Here is a 25,509-nt window from a genome sequence, read left to right on the forward strand (position 1 = left end):
AACATCCCAGAAATGACTGAGAAAAATTGAGTGGGATGTTCTATGGCATAATCTGGAACAACTTTATAAAATTTTGTCAATTTCTGTTTCAAAATGCTTCTTGAACCCGCAATGGACTATGTCAGAGGTAAAGGCCATTCTGGAACCAAAACAGGACGTTTTGTTACATTAAAGGTGCGATATAAACACAGGTTGTTGTTTTATTGAAGGCTGCCACTTGAACTCACTCACTGCCCCCTAACCCCAAGACCCCTATGATGAATAGCCTGATCAACCATCTCATTATCACAACATACCCCAGTCCAGCCCAGCCATTCTCAGTGAATCTCCTGTTCTCAGTCTCCCTTGTGACTCTGTCCCTGCTCTCTCATTGTGCTGAGCTCAGGTGTGAACAAAGCATTTTTGTCTTCAGATTTTTACTCTGAGGGGTTTAATGGGTCAGGAGATGATGAATAGGCTGGGTCACTTCACTCTTGGAAAGACAAGGCTGAGGGCTAATGGAGGTTTTTATAATTCTGAAATGTTTTGATAGACACAGAGAATGTTTCCACTTGTAGGAGGAAGAGCTAAACTAGAGGCCATCTACATAAGATAGTGATTGATAAATCTAATTAGGAATTCGGGAGAAACTTCTTTACCAGAGAATGGAGAGAATGTGGAACGCGCTACCACAGAGAGTGATGGAGGTGAATAACATAGATACATTTAGGGGGCAGCTGGGTAAACACATGGGGGAGAAACGAACAGAAGGATCCACCGAGAGTGAGATGAGAAGCTCATGTGAAGTATAAACACTGGCATGGATTGGGTGGGCTGAATGGCCTGTTTTTGTGCTGTATATTCAATGTAATTGAACCTGGTATTGCCTTTAAGTCTGCCATAGTTAATTCCAGGTGAAAGAGAAACAGTTTAACTGACAGAAGAACAGTTCAGCTCATGGTTTCCAGCTATTGTCCAATCACTGCCTCTTGTCAGTCAGGTGTCCGAGTGAGGAGCCAAGACATTCAATTCAACTACAAACATCTCATGTGATTGGTTCCAATATAATTTGAGAAGCAGATCTTTTGAAAATGGGTGGAAATGATTTAAATTTACTGGGCCCCAGTCAATTCTGAAAACAATTATTATTTATCAGCCAGCCTTTTTCATATTGGAGAGTTTGTTTCATCCAGGGCAATGTAGCCCACTTTAATGGCACCCCATCCACCACCTTAAATATTCACTCCTTCCACCAGTGACATACAATGGCTACAGTGTGTACCATCTACAAGATACACTGCATTGACTCACCAAAGCTCCTTCAACATCACCTTCCAAACCCACTACTTCTACCATCTCGAATAGCAACAGACACATGGGAACAGCATCAACTGAGATTCCCCTCTGAGTGGTGCACCATCCTGACTTGGATCTCTATTGTTCAGGAAGAGAAGCGCGAGAGGAGCCGGGAGTTGAAGAGAAGCATGAGAGGAGCTGGGAGTTGAAAAGAAGCGCCAGAGGAGTTGAGAGTTGAAGGGAAGCGCAAGAGGAGTCGAGAGTCATAGTGATAACCCTTATTGGTGAAAGTGGTTAGATTTTATTCAGTATAATTAAGACCTGACACATGCTCATGTCTGAGCAGTAGTATCAAAGTGCAGCAGCTTTACCATTACACTCTGGGAAGAAGCACCATCTCCACGTAAATGCTCCCTGGTCTGCCCCAGATGCCATGGCACCAGTCAATGCAATATGTAAAACCTCTACAAATCTCTGTGCTCGGGGAATCCCTTCTGATACTTTTCTACATCACAAAGTCTATGGAGACTGATTTAACCCAATCATTGCCGAGCTAACATTTGAACGGACCAATTACAAAACCTGTCATTGAACCATCTGTACCCGCCCAAGCCACATCAAACTCTCAAACAATTGGCTTCCCACGCTCCGTCCCCGGGACAGGGAGTCAGCATTCTAAACCACAATTTCCCTTCCGGTCACCTGTCAACCATCCTCACCCAGAGAATAATCACAACCGGAATAAAAACAAGAGAAGTATAACAATCAAATTAAGAATTAATGCACAGCTAGTCATAGTTTTTAAGTTAGTGTTCACTAATTAGCAAGAAAACCTGAAGAAGGGGGTCCCCCACGATTCTTACAGTCCACACCTTGAGGGGGAGAACTGTGTCTCCAACCCCTCACTCAATTTCACTCCATTATTTTCCAGTTCTGTACTGGCTCTGTCTGGGGTAACATCTACTCAATCTTGTCTGCTCCAGAAGGAGCGCCCTGAGTTCTAGGTTACTGGTACGTAAGGACATATGCTTCAAGCAACAGATCAAGCCTGGATGTTAAAGATTCTCCAGTTCTCTCCTCACCCCTGTCCAACTTGTGGAGAGTTGTCATCACTCAGTATTATTTCTGCCAAGCCCTTCAATGTCCAAATCCATAATTTTCTATCACTTTCAGCTTAGTTTTACTCACTTTTCAACCATGACTGGTGTCTTTAATTTTATCGTGACTGTTTTAAAGTCAGTTTCTCTCTGTGTCAATGCCCTGATCTCATCAAAATGTTGTCTCATTCCTCTGGTCATATTAACCATTTCATGTCATACTGTTTGTCAAGTCACTGTGTATGTTTGGGACACTTCCATGCATTTCACTATGAATTTCCTCCTATTAGTTGCTTAACATCTAACAAATCACATCTGCACATACACTGGTATCCCAATAGCATGACAGACATGTATTGACTTTCATGTTATTTTATCAAAAGTTCATGGGGGTGGTGGGAGGGGGGGGGGGCGGGGGAGTGGGGGTGTGTGGGTCTGCCTGAAGAGCTTTGCTGATCTCACTCTGTGCAGTCCCAATATTTCAGGTAGTGGCCAGGATTTCAACTGCGGTTTTCTTTAAAAAAAGGGTTCCAAGGCAAATGATTTAAACATTTCCAAGAGAAAGTTATTGACTTATTCATCTTGTCTACACTTCCCTGAATTTCACTGGAATGTACATGGATACCAGATTGATCTATTCCATTCAACTACACCCAAGGTGAGTTATTCCAATTCCTTTACTGCCAGTGGCATTCCCATTTTATTCCAGGCATGAACAAATCTTAAAAACCAAAAAAACTGCGGATGCTGGAAATCCAAAACAAAAACAGAATTACCTGGAAAAACTCAGCAGGTCTGGCAGCATCGGCGGAGAAGAAAAGAGTTGATGTTTCGAGTCCTCATGACCCTTCAACAGAACTAGGTGAATCCAAGGAAGGGGTGAAATATAAGCTGGTTTAAGGTGTGTGTGTGTGTGTGTGTGTGTGTGTGTGTGTGGGGGGGGGGGGGGGAGAAGTGGAGGGGTGTGGTGTGGTTGTAGGGACAAACAAGCAGTGATAGGTGCAGATCATCAAAAGATGTCACAGACAACAGAACAAAAGAACACATAGGTGTTGAACTTGGTGATATTATCTAAACAAATGTACTAATTAAGAATGGATGGTAGGGCACTCAAGGTATAGCTCTAGTGGGGGTAGAGGGAGCATAAAAGATTTAAAAATATTTTAAAATAATGGAAATAGGTGGGAAAAGAAAAATCTATATAAATTATTGGAAAAAACAAAAGGAAGGGGGAAGAAACAGAAAGGGGGTGGGGATGGAGGAGAGAGCTCAAGACCTAAAGTTGTTGAATTCAATATTCAGTCCGGAAGGCTGTAAAGTGCCTAGTCGGAAGATGATGTGTTGTTCCTCCAGTTTGCGTTGGGCTTCACTGGAACAATGCAGCAAGCCAAGGACAGACATGTGGGCAAGAGAGCAGGGTGGAGTGTTAAAATGGCAAGCGACAGGGAGGTTTGGGTCATTCTTGCAGACAGACCGCAGGTGTTCTGCAAAGCGATCGCCCAGTTTACGTTTGGTCTCTCCAATGTAGAGGAGACCACATTGGGAGCAATGAATGCAGTAAACTAAGTTGGGGGAAATGCAAGTGAAATGCTGCTTCACTTGAAAGGAGTGTTTGGGCCCTTGGACGGTGAGGAGAGAGGAAGTGAAGGGGCAGGTGTTACATCTTTTGCGTGGGCATGGGGTGGTGCCATAGGTGGGGGTTGAGGAGTAGGGGGTGATGGAGGAGTGGACCAGGGTGTCCTGGAGGGAACGATCCCTACGGAATGCCGCCAGTGGGGGTGAAGGGAAGATGTGTTTGGTCGTGGCATCATGCTGGAGTTGGCGGAAATGGCGGAGGATGATCCTTTGAATGCGGAGGCTGATGGGGTGATAAGTGAGGACAAGGGGGACCCTATCATGTTTCTTGTAGGGAGGAGAAGGCGTGAGGGCGGATGCGCAAATCTTGTTTCTTTGTTCTGGCTGCAACTGTTCTCCTGGAAGCACAGGAGGTTGAGGGGAGATTTGATAGAGGTGTACAAAATTATGACAGGTTTACATCAGCTGGGCAAAGAAAAACTGTTCCCACCAAGGATGAGGGGACACAGGTTGAAGGTTCTATGTGAGATGTGGGGGGGATGTGAGGAAGAAGCTTTTTTTACACAGCGAGTGAGAATGACCTGGAACTCGCTGCCTATGAGGTGGTGCAATCAGAGATGATGAACAATTTCAAAAGAAAATTGGATGGTCACTTGAAGGCAATAAACTTGCAGGGATACGGGGATATAGAGGGGGAATGGGACTGATTGGATTGCTCTACAAAGAGTCAGCATGGACTCGAGTTACCAAATGGACCTTTTTGAAGGTAACATTGTAACAATTAGCCCATGTTGGTGCAGACTAACAACTTCTTAAACAAATATTTGTGACTCTTGACCAACGGGAAACGTGTTCCTCATTTCCCCACAACAAATTGAGCCAATCAGCTTGGAGTCCCTTCTAACTGTAAACTATAACTTGTATCTAAACAGGGTGTCCTGGACCACCTGGTTCTCTGACCCCTTCCTGACCTTAACAACAGTTTTTTTTCCTTAAAGCTACATTACAGTATCTGGAACTTAAAGAGACAGACAATTGAAGACTGTTCATCGTTAAGCTTACATACAGTACAATTTGGTAATATAAGCCTTATTAATTACACAAATGTGTCATCGAAGTGAAGTTTAACAGTTAACACTGATGAAAAGGCTGATTCCAGTTATTTTGCAGGGAATCCCCACTCTTTCTAGTGACTTCAAAGTGTTGACATCACCAAACCAAAACAAGTAGAACTTTCACAGTCCTTAACCTTGTGTCGAACCTCAGTACCAGGTGAATCTGGGTAACATTTTCACCAATCTAATCCACATACTAATGAGATGCAGCCACTGTCTAACACAACACAGTTGAATGAGTCTGTGACTAACATATCAGTGGACCAAAGCTCCTTGTGACTAGTACAATTCCTTCAGAGTGATCATCATTATCATCTTCAGCCTCAGAATTCTGTGTGTCATGTGTCATTTCGAAAACCCTGATTTTCCACTTTGGGCAGTTCATCACATAATGATATTTTGAGTCAGACCGGAAACACCTGTTAATTGTTCCTTGGTCATTCCTGGAGTTCATTCACCTATTAGTGCTGTTCCAATCCTGTCTTTTGTTGTGATATCCAGATCTGCTAAAGATGGTTTCACCCATATTTGAAACGTCAAAGTCCAATTATGCTTCATAGGCATCCAATAGATCATCTTTCTTGTAAATCTCATCAATGAATCCGAATAGAAGATCCAAACCTTCATCAGTATCCAACTGACCAGCATCCAGCTCACTAAATACTTTGCTTCTGATTTTACATCTGTTGGGAATTGACAATGCCAAGACCAGACTTTGTTTCCTCCTTGGTGGAGATGTAACTCGTGTTCACATATCCACTTCATTCTTCCAATGGTCGTGTGGCTCAGACTCTGAAAACATCGGCAGGTAATCAGACTCTGACAATTTCCACTTGCTTTCAGCCATTTTTCACAAAAGCTACTCAGGTTGTAAGTTTCTGTCTGAAATTTAATTTTCCTTTTGTTTCCAACCTTCACCATTAGACATGCATTCCCCATTACCACATTATAATCCTAACAGCCTGATGATGAAGGAAGAAACCGGAGCCAGTCTTTACTTGGTACAGATTTATTCACTGAATGAAACATTACGGGTATATGCGTCCTGACTTGACTTCACTCTATGTCAGTAAGGGTCCCTTCAGATGTGCTCAAGTAACTGTCCAGTCCATGATGTCCACGTGTGTATACTTAATCTCAATTGACAGCCACAGTCAGAGCATCTAAACGGTCTCTAATCTGTGTGACTGTCATGGTGTCTCAGCAACTCAGATGAACAAGTGAATCTCTTCCCACATTCAGAGCTTGTGAATGGCATCTCCCTCGTGTGAGCTCGCTGGTGTCTCAGCAGGGTGGATGGATCACTGAATCCCTTCCCACACTCAGAGCAGGTGAATGGCTTCTCCCCAGTGTGAACTCGTTGGTGTACCAGCAGATGGGATGACTGAGTGAATCCCTTCCCACACTCAGAGCAGGTGAACGGCCTCTCCCCGGTGTGAATTCACTGGTGTTTTTGCAGGTCGGATGACCGAGTGAATCCCTTCCCACACTCAGAGCAGGTGAATGGTCTCTCCCCAGTGTGAACTCGCTGGTGTGTCTGCAGGGTGGATGACCGAGGGCATCCCTTCCCACATATGTAACAGATGAATGGGCTCTCCCCAGTGTGAGCCTGCTGGTGTGCCAGCAGGTCACATGACCGAGTGAATCTCTTCCCAAATTCAGAACAGACGAGCCAGTCCCCAGTGTGAACTCGCTGGTGTGTCAGCAGGTAGAATGACCGAGAGAACCCCTTCCCACACTCAGAGCAGGTGAATGGCCTCTCCACGGTCTGAACTCACTTGTGCATCAGCAGGGGGGGATGAATCACTAAATCCCTTTCCACACTCTGAGCAGGTGAACGGCCTCTCCCCAGTGTGAACTCGCTGGTGTCTCTGCAGGTGGGATGAATTCCTGAATCCCTTCCCACATTCAGAACATCTGAACGGCCTCTCTCCAGTGTGAACTCACTGGTGTGATTGCAGGCTGAATAACTGACTGAATCCACTCCCACACTCAGGGCAGGTGAACGGTGTCACTCCAGTGTGAACTCTCTGGTGTGTCTGTAGGTGAGGTGACTGGGTGAATCCCTTCCCACACTCAGCAGGTGAATGGCCTCTCCCCAGTGTGACTGCGCCAATGAGTTTCCAACACAGACAGGGTTTTGAATCCCTTCCCACAGTCCCCACATTTCCACAGTTTCTCCATGGTGCGCGTGTCCTTGTGTCTCTCCAGGTTCTACAATTAGTTGAAGCTTCGTCTTCACACAGAACACGTGTATGGTCTCTCAACGCTGTGAACGGTGTGATGTTTTTCTCAAGCTGAGAAATTAGTTAAAGCTCTTTCCGCAGTCAGTGCACTGGAACACTCTCACTCGGGTGTCTGTGTCTCAGAACTTTTCCAGTTACACTGATGTTTAAAACCTTTTGAAGCAGACAAAACAGACAACCGTTTCTCCTTCTAGATTCAAAGGCTGATCATATTCAGGTCCTGATGAATCGATTGACTGTCAGATCTTCATGTGATGTTTGTTTTGAGATTTCTGTCCGCAAATCCTCCCCTTCTAATATCCTGCTAAAGGAGGTTACAAAAGTCATTATTGTCAGTACAGGATAGAAATTCACAACAGAAAATTCTACTTTCTATTGAACATTCTTTCCTCTCACATTCCCCAAAAGCAGTAAATCTCCATTCCAAACACGCTTGCTCCATTCTCACTCTGCTGTATCTAATATACACCCAATAGTACTGTACTGAAAATGTGTATAAGACACAGTGCTCTATTACATGATTGGAGATACATAGTGCAGTGGGGATGAGCTTTATTTCAACAGCCAGTGGTGATGACCTGGAATCCACTGCCTATGAGGGTGGTGGTTCCAGAGATGATCAATAATTTCTAAATGAAATTGAATTGACACTTGAAGGAAATGGGATTGGGACTGACTGGATCGCTCTACAGAGAGTCGGTATGGACTTGAGTTGTCAAATGGAGTCCTTCTGTGTCATAACGACTCTTATGACAGGAAATATATTAAGGAGCTACAGTACTGTCCTCCAAGACTAGAAGGCTAACAAATGAACTTCAGTACAAAACTATTAATAATATATCTAAAGTGCCCCCCTTTACAAAAATATAACAATTTTCACAATATTATTCTGGTCTATTGTCCAATAGCTTTATGGGTGTGAGTGTGGATGGTTCTCTCTGTGTGATTTAACTACATCTGGAGTCAGGGAGACTGCAAGATTGAAATTATCAAAAGAAGTTAGGTGTAGAAATGTACTTGAAATGCTAATTTGTAAATGACAATGGGGTCTTAGTATGTAAGGTGTGAAGGGAATTTGCATTTTTAGATAAGTGATGGAATTCTTTGGATTTCAAAGGAACGTTAAGATTTTTACAATGAACCAGATAAGCAAGGCTAAGCAGTGTGTTTATTTTTCCCAAAGGTTACTGGCAATATTGGCAACATGAAAATGTTTATAGTATCGGAAAGGTAAAGTTCCAAAGACCTATGGAACAATGGAATTTACATATTAAAAGGAGAGAAACATATATAAAGGAGGATGAAAGGTTTTTTGGGGGGCCATGTGAAATCTAGCAGGAGTGTGTGAAACAGCCTTCAGGAAGCCTCCACTCATGTGTGCATAAGTCTACTGTATCCAGTGACTAAAGATGGAGACAAGCTTTTGGAAGTCCACTGTCAGGTGTGTACTGTGGTAACTTGCTGCCTTGCTTTTTAAATTTAAAATCTATTTTGGATTGTTGCCTTAAAGAGGGTGTGTAACTTAGAGTCAGGTTAATTAGGAATTTTAGGATTTGTTACAGTATTAATTGCAGTCTTACATATGTGCTTGAAATCTTTTATTGTTAATAAATATTTTAATTTCTTTTTGCAAATCTCTAAAGGTCTTGGTGGACTCCTTGTTTCTGAATTCAGTGCACACATCTTCTCGTAATAAATAGAAATTACAAAACTGTTGTGATAAAGTGGCCAAGTTTCCCTTGTGGATTTGGTCCACCTGGCACACATCATCTGCCACATCATAACATCCCTATCACGACATTAGACCTATCTTTGCCCTCTAGTACTGTGTTCTCCAGGGGACAGAATTCTTATGAAATAAAATAAGGAACCCTTCAGGCGTGGGGCTGGAAGCATGCGTGGGGGTGGGATGCTTGTGACTGTGAGAGCAGGTTGGGGGGTGGGGGGGGCTGGATTTCAATGTAAGATGGGGGTGGGTAGGAGGGGTCCTGATACAATAATAGTGGGAGGGGTGGGGTTGAAAATCAATTAAAACTTCCCACTTACCTTGTTCAGTCATAGCATTATCATCCCTCTGCTGGCCGAATCACTCAAACTCATCCTGGAGACTCCCGGGATCAGTTTCCCACAGGTTGTCCTAGAAATACAGGACAAAAGGTAAAATAAGGAGCAATTTCTTAAAATAGAGGATAGTTAAACATCCTGAAATTATCCCTTTAAATGTCAGCCATCTCCGGGAGAAACCACCCCTTTAATTGTGAACATTAGGAAAGAGACCATCCTTTTAGCCAGACAAATAAATGCGTCAAGCTGAGGGAGCAAAGGATGTCAATGTCTTTAAGAGAGATAGAGACCTGGGCCAACCTTTCCAGAGTCTACACCCTCCCTGGATTCACTTCCTTTCCCTTCAGTTCCTGCAAGTCAACAATTTGCCCCCAGAATGAGGAAAAAAATGGAAAGAGGGAAACATTGATTTCCTCACAGATGTTGCCCAGAGGTGCAAGTTTTAGTCTGAAGCTCATTGTCCAACTTCCGCGTTGTGACGTCCACAATGGAACACCGCCTGAATCAGCCAATGGGAATCACACTGCTCCGCGGTGACGTCATCGGGTCCCAGGCTGCAGGCCAGACGCGCGGACACGGGAGCCCCGCCCCCACCCATTGTTCCCCCTACGCCGCCCCCACCCTCCTCGAACCAAGGTTTCCAGGCAACGGCCAGAGCGAGAAGCCGCTCGGAAAACTCGGGACAGGGGATGCCGCGCATGTGCGGGGGAGAGCCCGCCCCTTACCCTCATACTGAGGGCTTCACCAATGGGAAGATTTGGAGGACTGGAAGGACCCAGGTCCTCCAGGCAATCAGAGCGCGGGTTCTGTGTGAATGAAGATTGAGCTTCACACAGACTGAAACTTCTTCCTGTGTCCAATAGCTGTGAGTAAAACACTTCCTTTTCTCCCCCTTTCCATTTCTTTTCTCATTCTGGGGGGAAATTGTTGACTTGCAGTAACTGAAGGGAAAGGAAGTGAATCCAGGGAGGGTGCAGACTCTGGAAAGGTTGGTCCAGGTCTCTCTCTCCCTGTCTCTTAAAGACATTGACATCCTTTGCTCCCTCAGCTTGACACATTTATTTGTCTGGCTAAAAGGATGGTCTCTTTCCTAATGTTCACAATTAAAGGGGTGGTTTCCCCAGGAGATGGCTGATATTTAAGGAAACAATTTCAGGGTGATTAACTTTCCTGTATTTTCAGGAATTGCTCCTTATTTTGCCTTTTTGCTGTAATTTTAGGACAGCCTGTGGGAAACTGATCCCAGGAGTCTCCAGGGTGAGTTTGAGTGATTCGAGTGGAATGGCAAGTGACTGAGTCGGCTAGCGAAGAGATTATGATGTCACTGAACAGGTTAAGTTGTAAGTTTTAATTGATTTTAAATCCCACCTCTCACACTAATATTGTCTCAAGTCCCCTCCTCCCCACCCCTACCCCCCCTCTCATATTAATACCCGCACACCCCCAACCTGTTCTCAGAGATACCAGCATCCCACCTAACTGCCCCCCCCCCCACCAATTCCTCCAGCTGACGTGTCCCTTATTTCATTTTATGAGTTCTGCACCCTGGACAATATATTAATATAGGATATATATATGTCTAATGTTGTGATAGGGGACACTTTAGATATATAATTTATATTTCTGTTATTAAGTTCATTATCTCCCAGTCTTTTGATATAGCACTGTAACAATGTTATATATTTGCTGTCATAGGCGCAGAAGGAGTCCATTTGACAAGTCGAGAGCAATCCCATTCAGTAAGTCAGTCAGTCCCATTCCCCCTCAATATCCCTGTTCGCCTGCAAGTGTCCATCCAATTTCATTTTGAAATTATTGATTGTCTCTGCATAGGCAGTGGGTTCCAGACCATCACCACTCAATGCTGAAAAAAGTTACCCCTCACACCCCATGTATCATTTTTTTTATTCGTTCATGGGATGTGGGCTTCACTGGCTCGGCCAGCATTTATTGCCCATCCCCAACTGTCCCTGAGCATTTAAACAGTCAACCACATTACTGTGGGCCTGGAGTCACATGTAGGTCAGACCAGGTAAGGACGACAGATTTCCTTCCCTAAACGACACTCGTGAACCAGATGAGCTTTTACATACAATCAGTTTCACCGTCGTCATCAGACTTTTAATTCCAGATTTTTATTGCATTCAAATTTCTCCATCTGCTGTGGTGGGATTCGAACCCAGGTCCCCAGAGCATTGACTGGGTCTCTGAAATACTAGTCAGTGACAATACCACTATGCCACCGCCTCCCCAAATCATGTAATAGAGTACTGTATACTACACACATCTCTAATCTTGTAATAAAGCACTGTATATTGCACTCATTTTAGTGCTGTACTGTTGGGTGTATATTTAGTACAGCAGAGTGTGAATGGAGGGAGATTGATGACTTTTGTGAACTCCTTTTACAGAATATTAGAAGAGGAGGATTTCCAGACAGAAATCTCAAACCGAACTTCACATCAAGATCTGACAGAGTTACTCATTTCATCAGGAACTGAATATCATCAGCTTTTGAATCTAGCAGGAGAAACATTTATCTGTTCTGTCTGCTTCAAAATATTTTAAACATGTGACTGGAAAAGCACTGAGACACAGACACCCAAGTGAGACTGTTCCAGTGCACTGACTGTGGAAAGAGCTTTAACCAGTTACACAGACTGAAAAAACATTGCACCATTCACAGTGAGGAGAGATATTATACATGTTCTGTGTGTGGAGAAGGCTTCAACTCATCGTCGGACCTGGAGAGACACAAGGGCATGCGCACCATGAAGAAACCATGGAAATGTGGGGACTGTGGGAAGGATTTCAGATGCCCCTCTGAACTGGAAGCTCATCGACACAGTCACACTGGGGAGAGGCCGTTCATCTGCTCGTTGTGTGGGAAGGGATTCACTCATTCATCCAACCTGCTGACACACCAGTGAGTTCACACTGGGGAGAGGCCATTCACCTACTCTCAGTGTGGGAATGGATTCACTCAGTTATTCCACTTGGAGACACACCAGCATCGGATTACCTTGGATGAGGCTTCAACTGAGCATTGGACCTGGAGAGGCACAAGGACACACTTACCATGGAGAAACTGTGGAAATGTGGGGATTCAGGGAAGGGATTCCATTCCTGGCCTTCCCTGGAAACTCATCAATGCATTCAAGCCGGGGAGAGACCGTTCACCTGCTCTGTATGTGGAAGAGATTCACTTGTCCAGTTTGCTGGGACACCAGGACAGTATCACTAATGAGACATTTTAAATGCTCTGATGGTGGGGCAGCTTTAAAAACTAAATAAGAACATGAGAAATAGCAGGAGTAGGCCATTCGGCACCTCAAGCCCGACCTGCCATTCAATAAGATGATGGCTGATCTGCCCCAGGCCTCAACTCCTCTTTTGTGCCAGCTCCTCATAGCCCTCAACTCCCCAATATTTCAAAAATGGGCCTCATGGTTCACCAGCGAATTCACACTGAGGAAAGACTATTTATCTTCCCTGTGCATGGGAAAGGATTCAGCCATTCATCCACCTGCATGAGACACCAGCGAGTTCCTACCACCACAGTTATATCGAAAATAAATATATTTGTCTCTGTTCCATTGAGTCTACAGCACAGGGCCAGGCCAGTCCAGTCGGCTCAATTGGTCTCTGTCAGTATTTATGCTCCACATGAGCCTCCACCCACCCCTCTTTCATCTCCCCCATCAGCATATCCTTCTATTCCTATCTCCCTCATGTAAGTATCTAGCTTCCCCTTAAATATTCAAGCAGCTCAGCCTTTCCTGAAGATTTAATGCTCTCAATTCTGGGATTATTTTGTGAATCTTTGTTGCCCCTTCTCCAGTGCTTCTATTTCCTTTGTCTAAATGGAGATGACAAATGTTGACAGTACTCCCAGTGTAGTCTAACCATGGTTCAAAACAAGTTGAACATAACCTCCCTGCTTTTCAATTCTATCCCTCAAGAATGGAACCCTATATCTGGGCCCCACACTTTAGGAAAGATGTGAAGTTCTTAGAGAGGGTGCAGGGGAGATTGATGAGAATGGCCCCAGGGATGAGGGATTTCAGTTGGTCGGAGAGACTGGAGCAGCTGAAATTGTTCTCTTTGGATCAGAGAATCATTGGGACAGAGAAGGAGGCCATTCAGCCCATCGAGTTCATGCCGGCTCTTTGTGGAGCAAACCAGTCCCACTGTCTCGTGCTATCCCCATATCCCTGAAAGTTTATTTCCCTCAGTTCTCTACCCAATTTCCTTTTGCAATCGTTCATCGTCTCCGCTTGCACCACCCACATAGGCAACGAGTTCCAGCTCATTACCACTTGCTGCATAAAACAGTTCCTCTTCACATCCCCCCTGCATCTCTTACACAAAATCTTAAATCTGTGTCCCCCCTCGTCCTGTACCATCCGCGAATGGGAACAGCTTTTCTTTGTTCACCTTATCTAAACCTGTCATAATCTTGTACCCCTCTATCAGATCTCCCCTCAACCTCCTGTGCTCAAAGCAAAACGACCCCAGCCTGACATCTACAATAAAGAGCAAATAAAATATGTTAATGCTTGAAATCAAATGGAATGTTTGATTTCTGTTTTGAAGCTATGAGGGAAATATTGTACTGGACAGTAAAGGAATTGGGATAACTCACCCTGGGTGCAGTTCAGTGGAATGTAACAATCTGGGTTCTACATACATTCTAGTGAAAGGCAAGAAAGTGGAGATGAAATGAATAAGTTGATTGTTGTATCTTGGCGAAATTTGTATTCTTTGCCTGTGGACTTCTTTTAAAGAAAACCACACTCGGGTCTTCATTCTCTGGTTGTTTTATTGATCCAAAAGGTGTAAAAGGGGCCAAACTTCAGCAGAAATCTGGTAGAGCTGAGAACAGACGACTTGCTATGTGGGAACAGGGAGATGAACAGCTCCCAGAGGACAGAGAAAACAAGAGTGCCTTGAATCCTAGACGATACCTGGGTGTCAAGGCCACCATGTTTTCACTGCTTGACATGGGAATGCTGACTCCCTGTACTGGGGATGGAGCGTGGGAAGCCAATTGTTTGAGAGTTTGACGTGGCTTGGGCAGGTACAGATAGTTCAATGACGGGTTTTGTAATTGGTCTGTTCAAATGTTAGCTCGGCAATGATTGGGTTAAATCAGTCTCCGTAGACTTTGTAATGTAAAAAAGTATCAGAAGGGATTCCCCGAGCACAGAGATTTGTAGAGGTTTTACATATTGCATTGACTGGTGCCATGGCATCTGGGGCAGACCAGGGAGCATTTACATGGAGATGGTGCTTCTACCCAGAGTGTAATGGTAATGCTGCTGCACTTTGATACTACAGCTCAGACATGAGCATGTGTCTTTTTCATACTGAATAAAATCTAACCACTGTCACCAATCACTGTGAATCATTTCAGAGTTTGGGAAAATGGGATAAAGGGTTAATACATACAAATTACAAGCAGTAGTCCATTCAGCCCCTCGAGCCTGCTTCACTATTTAATAAGATCATGTCTGATCTGATTGTGGTCTCAATCCACTTTCCTTCCAACACCGTACACCCTTTCACTCCCTTGTCAATCAAGAATCTATCAAACTCAGCCTTAAAAATATTCAGTGACCCGGCCTCCGCCACTATCTGGGAAAGAGAGTGCCACAGACACACAAGCTTCTGGGAAAATATTCTCCTCATCTCTGTCCTAAATGGGAGAGGCCCTTATTTTTAAACTGTGTCCCTTCTGCTATTCTCTCTGACAAGGGGAAACATCCTTTCAGCGTCCACCCTGTCAAGTCCCCTCAGGATCTTATAAGTTGCAAAAAGGTCACCTCTCATTCTTCTGAACGCCAATGGATACGGGCCTAATCTGTCCAACCTTTCCTCAGAGAATAACCCCCTCATTCCAGGAATCAGGCAAGTGAACCTTCTCTGAACTGCTTTGAATACAATTATATCACTCCTTAAATAAGGAGGACAAAACTGTACACAGTACTCGAAATGTGGCCTCAGTAAGCTGCAGTAAAACATCCCTACTTTTATATTCTATTCCCTTTGCAATAAACAGCAACATGCCATTTGCCTTCCTAATCACTCGCTGTACCTGCAGACTAACTTTTTGTGATTCATGTACCAGGACACCCAGATCCCTCCATACCTTAGAGTTCTGTAATCTCTTTCCATTTTAATAATATGCTTTTTTTTAAATTCTTCTTGCCAATGTGGACAAGTTCACATTTCCCCACATTATACTCCATCTGCCAAATTTTTGTCTACTCTCTTTTACCGATCTATATCCCTTTGCAGACTCCTTAAGTCCTCTTCACAAATTATTCTACTAAATATCCGTGTGTCATCAGCAACTTTAGACACATACATTTGATCCCGTCATCCAAGTCATTGATATAGATTGTAAATGGTTGAGGGCCCAGCAATGATCTGTGGCGTCCACTTGTCACATCTTACCAAACCAAAATGGCCCATTTATGCCCCTACTCTGTTTCCTGTTAGCTAACCAATCCTCTACCCATGTTAACATGTTATCCCCTCCACCATGAGCTCTTATTTCGTGTAGTAACATTTCATGTGGCATCTTGTGAAATGCCTTCTGGAAATCTAAGTAAACCACATCTACAGGTTCCCCTTTATCCACATTTCTTGTTACTTCCTCAAAGAACTTTGATAAATTAGTAAATCACGACTGATTCCCTGAACCCCATTTTCTAACATTGTGTGTAAAAAGAGAAATACAATCTCATCTCCCCCTCTGGCTCCTTTGTCAACTACCTTAGAGGGACTCACTTTTTGTTAAAGAGCCTGCCAACCACTTTCACCCTCCTTCCCTAAAGTGAATAAATTTAATCAAGGAAAGTCCAGAAAAATCAAATATTTTTACTGATAAATGTTAATTAAGGAAACAGAACATGATGAACAAAACAAACAGAAAATTACTTGAGGATAAAAGACAACCAGAGTAAAAGGATGTGCACAATGTTCTGGACCCAAATGGTTTCTCTTTGGCTCCTCTGTACCCCGTTCCTGTGACTCCCCACTTTGAACACAGGGGCACTGAACCCCGGGGGTCAGGTCACCATCAGCCCCGGTCACCCCCTCCTGTGTCCCAATTGGTTGGAGGCCCATTTCCAAGTTAGTCCTCCAGCACCTTCCTGTCTCTTTATCAGTGCGACACCCATGGCAGTTTCCCAACTGGGGCGCAGGCCCCGTTATTCTCAGCTAAATTCAGCCCTCAGCTCCATCGCCTGGCTGTCATTGACATGAGCAATAGAGAGACAAAAAGGAGCTGGAGGCTCAAATGGGAAGTTGAAACTTGTGGCTCTAAACCAAATGTTAGGATCTCTGTAAAGACTGCTAATTTCTAAAAAGAAATGAAAATTCCCAGTGAACAAATTAAGGGATCACATGACAAAACTTCAAGTTTTATGATTTTTACTGCAGCAAACAAACTAGAAGCAACATTGACTACACACTACGTTTGTAGACAAAGTACACGTATACCTTAAACTATAAAACAGAATTCTGCTCTTTAACTTGTGACACAATTAAAAATCCTACTCCACAGTTATATTTTACTCTGTTCCTAAAGTAGACACTCAACACTCCCAGAACCAGTCCAAAGTGATTCTTCACCCCCGAGGCTTTACTTCCATTCTTTTCTTAGCCAAGTCTGGCAATTATTAATGCCAGAACTGACTTTCACCATGAATGTTCTCCAGAGGATTCTCCCTCTAACTCAAGCAAGGTGAATCTTCCAGCCTCGTTTTCAATCCCCACAAATTTGGTCTTTTCAACCTGAGCGTGAAGTCCCACCCACATTGCTGCATGGTGAACCATGCAGACTTGTCACCTCTATTTGTTCCCTCCCTCTCTCCATCCTGGCAGACTGATCTGTCTGTGAAATTCAGGGATATCTTTGAAAACCTTCCAATCCAATTGTACAGTGGCTTCCTATGCACCCTTCCCCTCTCAAAGCCAATTTCCATGGCAACAGGAATCGCACATGGGCCTTGTATCCAGGTAGACATATCAATTGGCTATCCTTTAGACTCCCAACTTCATTCTATCTTGAAATTAAATAGACAATTAAAGCATAACCGTTTACAAAATCTGAAATTTTCAACATCTTCCTGGGATTTTGGAGACTCACAGTCCATCCACTGTCAGCAGAGATAGTTTTGCCATTTTCTACAGGTGTGACCACCCTGCAACTTCTTTCCAGTAAAATAACCTGGGGCTCCCTTTAATCTTTAACAGTCAAGACACTGGGTTTGCTATAAGCAGAGTTCAGAACAGGTCACATCACCCCCCTTCATTCCTCCATTTTACCCTAAAGTGAAAACACTGTCTCAAAACAGAACAATCATATAGAACCTCATGTTTGTAACACAACGCTTCAACATTTGTCAATACATTTGTTATTTATACTGGAGTTTTTATTATTAGATTTAGCAGTTGGAGGTGAAGGGTGGGGGCTTTTCAAGGATAACTTTCCCTTCCTAACTTTGTATTGTCTATAGTGTCAGCCGTAGCTCAGTGGGTAGCATTCTCACCTCTAGGTCAGAAGGTTGTGGGTTCAAATCCCAGTTCAAGGAGCCCAAGTACAAAAATCAAAGCCAGTACCGAGGAAAAGCTCTGCACTGTTGGAGGTGCTGTCTTATGGATGAGTTGTTAAACAAAGGGCCTGTGTGCCCTCTCAGGGGGATATAAAAAGTGACACAGCCACTATTTCTGCCCCTCCCTCCTTGCCAACCATAAGAGTCAACATGCTTCAGTCCTGTCCTGGATGTGATTAACAGCAGCAATAACAACAGAATCGAACCCCTGGAATCACTTGTGAACTTGTTGGTGTCTCAGCAGATTGGATATCTGAGCGAATCCCTTCCCACACACACAGCAGGTGAACGAACTCGCTGGTGTCTCTGCAGGGTGGTTAACTGTGTGAATCCCTTCCCACATTCGGAGCAGGTGAATGGTCTTTCCCCAGTGTGAATTCTTTGGTGATTCTGCTGGGTGGCTAAGTCACTGAATCCCTTCCCAAACTCAGAGCTGGTGAATGGCCTCTCCATGGCATGAACTCGCTGATGTGCCTGCAGAAGTGATGAACCACTGAATCCCTTCTCACACACAGGGCAGGTGAATGGCCTCTCCCCGGTGTGAACACGTTGATGAGTTTCCAGCTCAGATGGGAACCGGAATCCTTTCTCACAGTTCCCACATTTCCATGGTTTCTCCATGGTGCAAGGAGGTGGAGGTGGACGGGGAACAATATGCGCACCTGGCCTGCAGACTGGAACCCGAGGACGTCACCATGGAGCAGAGTGATTGCTATTGGCTGATTCAGGCAGGGTTCCATTGTGGACGTCATAACGCGGAAGTTGGACAATGAGCTTCAGACTGAAACTTCTTCCTCTGGGCAACATTTGTGAGGAAATCAATGTTTCCCCCTTTCCATTTCTTTTCTCATTCTGGGGGGAAGTTGTTGATTTGCAGGAACTGAAGGGAAAGGAAGTGAATCTAGGGAGAGTGCAGACTCTGGAAAGGTTGGCCCAGGTCTCTCTCCTTTGCTCCTTCAACTTAACACATTTATTTGTCTGGCTAAAAGGATGGTCTCTTTCCTAATGTTCACAATTAAAGGGGTGGTTTCCCCAGGCGATGGCTGACATTTAAGGGGACAATTTCAGGGTAATTAACTGTCCTGTATTTTAAAGGATTGCTCCTTATTTTACCTTTTGTCCCATATTTCTAGGACAGCCGGTGGGAAACTAATCACTGGAGTTTCCAGGGTGAGTTTTTAGTGATTCAAGTGGGACTGCAAGTCAGTGAGTTGGCCAGCAGAGAGATGATGTGACTGAATAAGATGAGTTGTAAGTTTTAGTTGATTTTAAAACCCACCACCCCTCCCATGATTATTGTCTCAAGACCCCTTCTCCTCACCCACCTCTTTGAAACCAATGTTGAGTGTATATTACAGCAGAGTGAGAATGGAGGCAGAAAGATGACTCTTGTGAACTCCTTTTACAGGATATTAGAAGAGGAGGATTTCCAGTCAGAAATCTCAAACCAAACATCAAGATCTGACAGAGACACTCAAATCATCGGGACCTGAATATCATCAGCCTGTGAATCTAGAAGGAGAAACATTTGTCTGTTCTGTCTGCTTCAAAAGATTTTAAACATTAGTGTGACTGGAAAAGCAACAAGACATAGATCCCCGAGTGAGAGTGTTTCAGTGCACTGACTGTGGAAAGAGCTTTGACCAGTTACATAGCCTGAAAAAACATCACACCATTCAGAGTGAGGAGAGTTACTGTACATATCATGTGTGGGGATGAGGCTTCAACTGATCATCGGATCTGGAGAGACACAAGGGCACGTGCATCATGGAGAAACTGGGGACCGTGGGAAAGGATTCAGATCCCCCTCTGTACTGGTAGCTCATTGACGCAGTCATACTGAGGAGAGGCCATTCGTCTGCTCCGTGTGTGGGAAGGGATTCGCTCATTCATCCAACCTGCTGACTCACCAGCGAGTTCACACTGGGGAGAGGCCGTTCATCTGCTGTGTGTGTGTGAATGGATTCAGTCAGTTATCCAGCTTGCAGTCACACCAGCGAATTCACACTGGGGAGAGGCCATTTATCTGTTCTGAATGTGGGAAGGGATTCAGTAATTCATCCGACCTGCATAAACACAAGCGAGTTCACACTGGGGAGAGGCCGTTCACCTGCTCTGAATGTTGGAAGGGGTTTATTCATTTTTCCCACCTGCTGACACACCAGCAAGTTCACACCTGGGAGAGACCGTTCACCTGCTCCGAGTGTGGGAAGAGATTCAGTCATTCATCCAACCTGCATAAATACAAGCGAGTTCACACCAGGGAGAGACCATTCACCTGCTCCGAGTGTGGGAAGAGATTCAGTCATTCATCCAACCTACAGATACACCAGCGAGTTCACACTGGGGAGAGGCCATTCATCTGCTCCAAGTGTGGGAAGAGATTCAGTCATTCGTCCAACCTGCAGATACACCAGCGAGTTCACACTGGGGAGAGGCCATTTGCCTGTTCTGAATGTGGAAAAGGATTCAGTAATTCAACTGACCTGCATAAACACCAGCGAGTTCACACTGGGGAGAGGCCATTTGCCTGTTCTGAATGTGGAAAAGTGTTTAGTAATTCAACTGACCTGCATAAACACCAGCGAGTTCACACTGGGGAGAGGCCATTTGCCTGTTCTGAATGTGGAAAAGGGTTCAGTAATTCAACTGACCTGCATAAACACCAGCGAGTTCACACTGGGGAGAGGCTGTTCACTTGCTCTCAATGTGAGAAGGGATTCAGTAATTCATCCACCCTGCTGAGACACCAGTGAGTTCATACTGGGGAGAGACCGTTCACCTGCTCTGAGTGTGGGAAGGGATTCACTCAGTCATCCCACCTGTCGAGGCACCAGCAGGTTCACAAGTGATTCCAGGGGTTGGATTCTGCTATTATTGCTGCTGTTAATCACATCCAGGACTGAACCATGTTCATTCTGACAGTTGGTGAAGTGGGAGGGTCGGAGAGTTTCTTTCTGCTGGACAGGCCAGTCTCAGGACTTTGCTTCCAGTGGGCTGATGCTCTTTGAGCCTGGGAGTGCACATTTCCACTGAAATGATCGACAAAAACTGATGAAGGACATTTATTTTATCCTGGATAGTAGATAGTGTTTTTCCTACCATTACAGGTAAATCTAAAATAAATACAGGAAGTGTTGGGAAAAGTCTGCAGGCCTGGCAGCGTCTTTGGAGAGAGAAACAGAGTTAACGTTTTGAGCCCAGTATGACTCTTGCTCAGAATTTCAGAGAGGGAGAAATGTGATGGGTTTGATGCTGTTGAGAAAGGGGGAGGGTCCGATAGAACAAAAGGGAAATTCAGGGATTGGTTAGAGGGCGAGTGAGATTAAATAACCAAAATGTCATGGAACAAAAGACAAAGGGAGAGGTAATGGGTGTAGTAAAGAAACAAAACATTGGTCCAGAGTAAGTGTTCATGGCAGAATAAAGGACAGCTCTGTCTGAAAGCAAAAACATGAAAACAAGATGTAGACTGGCACTTGGCAAAAAAAGATCAAAACAGAGAACAGAGTTGATGGTCTGAAGTTGTTGAAATCAATGTTGAGTCCAGAAGGCTGTAAAGTGCCTCATCGGAGGGTGAGGTGCTGTCCGTCCAGCTTGTGTTGGGCTTCTCAGGAACATTGCAGCAGGCTGAGGACAGAAATGTGAGCCTGAGAGCAAGGTGGTGAATTATTAATGGCAGCAACTGGAAGGTCAGGGTCACGCTTGTGGACTGAGCGGAGGTGTTCCACAAAGAGGGCAGCGAACAGGGGACAGATGAATTAAAGAGAAACCATTTGGGTTCAGAGCATTGTGCATATCCTTTTACTCTGGTTGTCTTTGATCCTCAAGTAATTTTCAATTTTCTTTTAACGATGTTCAGTTTCATTAATAAACTTTTATCAGTTAAAATATTTTGAGTTTTCTGGAGTTTTCATGATTAGATTTCTGCACTTTAGGGAAAGTGGGTGAGAGGGGCTGGCAGGCTCTTCAACAGAAAGTGAGTCAATAGTATCTTTCAAAAGAATAGATACTTGAAGGGGACGAATTTGCAGGGCTGTGGGGAAAGAGCAGAACAGTTGGGTGAATTAGAGAGTCCTTTCAAAATAGATGGCAGGGGCATGATGGACTGAATGGACTCCTTCTGCAGCCTGTGAATCTGAGCTTCCTGCTTTTGTGCAGGTTAAAAGGGACAGATTTCATTTCAGCCTCTTCCCTGTATCTGTATTTAAAGAGACGGGTTTATGTTCAGCTCTGTGTGACCGATATAACAATGTCTCCACTCCTCTGAATATTTAAACATGAAACAAAGCCTTGCATGGCCGATTATAGTCAACAGCCTTCCTGTTGTTCTCTCTGGATGCAGCAATGGTCCCATTGATCTGCTCCATGGAACAATGTACGAAAATGATTAAATCCAATAAAATTAACCCAGTAACAACAATGATCAATGGTCTAATGACAACAAGCCTTATTTGAGATGTGGTAATGCTAATTTAAGGATGAAAAGTGGGTTTTGAGAACCATCTTGGGTTTGCGAGTTGGACTCCAGCGGTGGAGGTGCTGAGTGACCCCTGGGGCAGGATTGTGGGAAATCTCTGTTGGTTCAGGAACCTGAGGAAGATTCACACTTCTACCTGGGGTGGTCAACCAATTGAGGTGGGGAAAGTCGTTCATGTATTTCAGAAGTATGCCTTTTACTTTAAATGATCATTAATATTATTTGTTATTTCAGAGTCCTGTCTTGCCTGATGGTTAAGTCTCTTTCAAATTAATGCATTTGAGAGGGTCAATTTGAAATTTAAGCGTTCAATTTGGAACTCAGTGATTAGGCACCTGCAACCAATTTTATGTACATACCCCTTTAACACTGAGAGAGAGCCTCGAAAAGGTGCAAGAAAGATTCACAGGGATGCTACCAGAACTGAGATTTTTTAAGTCACAGGATAGATTGAACAAGCTGGGAATATTTTGTCTAGAAAAGAGAGGCTGAGGGCTGACTTGATAGAGGACTTTAAGATTATGACAGGGGGCAATAGGGTTGATGTCATCAGGTCATCGCTGTCAGTACATGATAGAAATTTGGAACTGAGAATTGTAGTTCTCATGAAACATATTTCTCCCTCTCAAACTATAAATCTCTGTCACCCACACACTTACTCCTCTCTATTGATTGTAATCCTAATTCATTCGACTATCCTCCTCCTGCTTTTTCCCCAGTTCTCCTCCCCTGAAGGTGCTGATTCTTGGGCTCAGTTTCACACTCACCTCTTGCCCTCCCCATTATTTCACCCAGGTGTCTGAATCTTTACACCTGAAATTAACAAACCGTCCAACAGGAGATTCACTTTGAATTGGTTCACTGTGCTGGGCTATGGTGTGATAATGAGACAGTTGATCAGATAGTTCATGATAGGGGTCTTGGAGTTGGGGGCAGTGGGGGAGTTCAAGTGGCAGCCAAATAAAACAACCATGTGTATTTATGCCACTCCTTTAACATAATATAACATTGCATGGTGTTTCACAGGATCATGCTGAAACAAAATTTGACAAATGTTTGATGAAGTTGTACTAGATCACGATTATGTGATAGAAACTCACATTCCATCTGAAACTATAAACCTCTGCCCCTCACACACTCCCTCCTCCTTATTGATTGTAACCCAAATTCATCCTACTATCCTCCTGCTTTATCCCCATGTCTCCTCCCCTGAAGGTGCTGACTCTCTGGTTCAGTTCCACACTCACCTATTGCCCTCCCCAGTATGTCACCGAGATGTCTGAATCTTTACACCTTAGGTTAACAAACCGTTTTGCTAACGGGACGTCACAATCAAATCCAGTGACTACCCACATGTACTTTGTGTCAGGGTGGGGTCACTGCGCCCCCCCAACCCCCACTTTCCATCCCAGTCCCAGGAGTTTGGAGACTGGGCTCCGGATGAGCAATGGCGGCGGCAGTTCCTACAATCCCACGCGCTGGGGAAAGCGCTCTATCCGCCGCACGGGCGTGCGGCCCGGAACTGCGTGTTTATGGGAGCGGGGAAGCTGCGCATGTGCTGGGGAGACGATGGACAGCGCATGTGAGACTGCGTGTTTTTGGCATGAATGCGCATGTGCAGAAGTGAGGCGGGGACCGGCCCAAAGCCCGCGCTCTGATTGACCGGGGGACCATTGTCTGTTCCGTCTTCCAGCCTTTCCCATTGGACAACAGCTCAGCGCGGCTGGCTCTCCCACGTGGGGTTCCGCCTCTCTATCTCTTCAGGTGGGGAATTGACCAATGGGAAGTCTGCAGCATCGGAAGGACTCTGGTTCTCCAGCCAATCAGAGCGCGGGCTTTGTGTGAATGAGGATTGAGCTTCACACAGACTAAAACTTCATTCTGTGTCCAACATCTGTGAGTAAAACACTTTCTCTTCTCCCTCTTTCCATTTCTTTTCTCATTCTGGGTGCAAATTGTTGACTTACAGGAACTGAAGGGAAAGGAAGTGAATCCAGGGAGGGTGCAGACTCTGGAAAGGTTGGCCCAGGTCTCTCTCTCTTAAAGACATTGACACTCTTTGCTCCCTCAGCTTGACACATTTATTTGTCTGGCTAAAAGGATGGTCTCTTTCCTAATGTTCACCATGAAAGGGGTGGTTTCCCCAGGATATGGCTGACATTTAAGGGGACAATAAATTAACACAGGACTGAGATATGTCTACTGTTGTCATATGGTTTCGATAAGATATGTTATTTATGACCATTTCAACTTCATGTATTCTTATTTCTAGTCCTGTAATATATTACTGTAGCTACCGTATATATTCACAGTCAGAGCGTCATTAGAGCACAGGAGTCCATTCGACTACTTGAGTCCATGCCGACTCTGTGGAGAGCAATCCAGTCCGTCCCATTCCCTCTCTCCAGCCCCCCCCCCCCCACCCCCGCTGTTCGCCTGTAAGTTTATTTCCTTCAAGTGCCCATTCAATTTTATTTTGTAAATCATTGATTGTCTCCATTTCCAGCACCATAATAGGCAGCGAGTTCCAGATCATGAAGAATCACTGTCCAAATAAAGTTCACCTTCAAATCCCCGAGGTATCTCTAATCAAGTTATGCAGACCGGTATACTGCACACATTTTGAGTCTAGTAAATGTATCTGTAGAAGCAGTGAGCATGTGTCTTTTGATCAGTAGAATGAGAATGGAGGGAGTGTGCATGGGATGGAGATTTACAGCTTTTGGGGAATGAGAGAGGAAAGAATGTTCCATAGAGACTAGAATTGTCTGTTCTGAATTTCTATCCTGTGCTGACAGTGATGACCCTTGTAAACTCCTTTTACAGGACATTAGAAAGGGAGGATGTGCAGACAAAAATCCCAAGCTGACCATCATGTTAAGATCTGACAAAATCAGTTGATTCCTGGGAACTGAATTTCATCGATTTTTAACATCAGTATGATTGGAAAAGCACTGAGACACACACCTCGAGTGAGAGTGTTTCCAGTGCACTGACTGTGGAAAGAGCTTTCATCAGTTACACAGCCTGAAA

The 25,509-nt window shown here is 44.4% G+C and overlaps 1 long non-coding RNA gene and 1 pseudogene across 1 annotated transcript; one reads left to right on the forward strand and one right to left on the reverse strand.

The window, feature by feature from the left end:
- Positions 1–6,941: 6,941 nt before the first annotated feature.
- LOC121273754 lies at positions 6,942–9,932 on the reverse strand. Its single transcript, XR_005942073.1, has 3 exons — positions 9,791–9,932; positions 9,355–9,445; positions 6,942–7,612 (listed from the first exon to the last, which is right to left on the reverse strand). It is a non-coding gene; the product is annotated as an uncharacterized LOC121273754 (long non-coding RNA).
- A 162-nt stretch (positions 9,933–10,094) lies between these two features.
- On the forward strand, positions 10,095–20,848 carry LOC121273561 (annotated as a pseudogene).
- The last annotated feature ends 4,661 nt before the right edge of the window (positions 20,849–25,509 follow it).

Source organism: Carcharodon carcharias (assembly GCF_017639515.1).
Source record: "Carcharodon carcharias isolate sCarCar2 chromosome 27 unlocalized genomic scaffold, sCarCar2.pri SUPER_27_unloc_1, whole genome shotgun sequence".
Lineage (NCBI taxonomy): Eukaryota > Metazoa > Chordata > Chondrichthyes > Lamniformes > Lamnidae > Carcharodon > Carcharodon carcharias.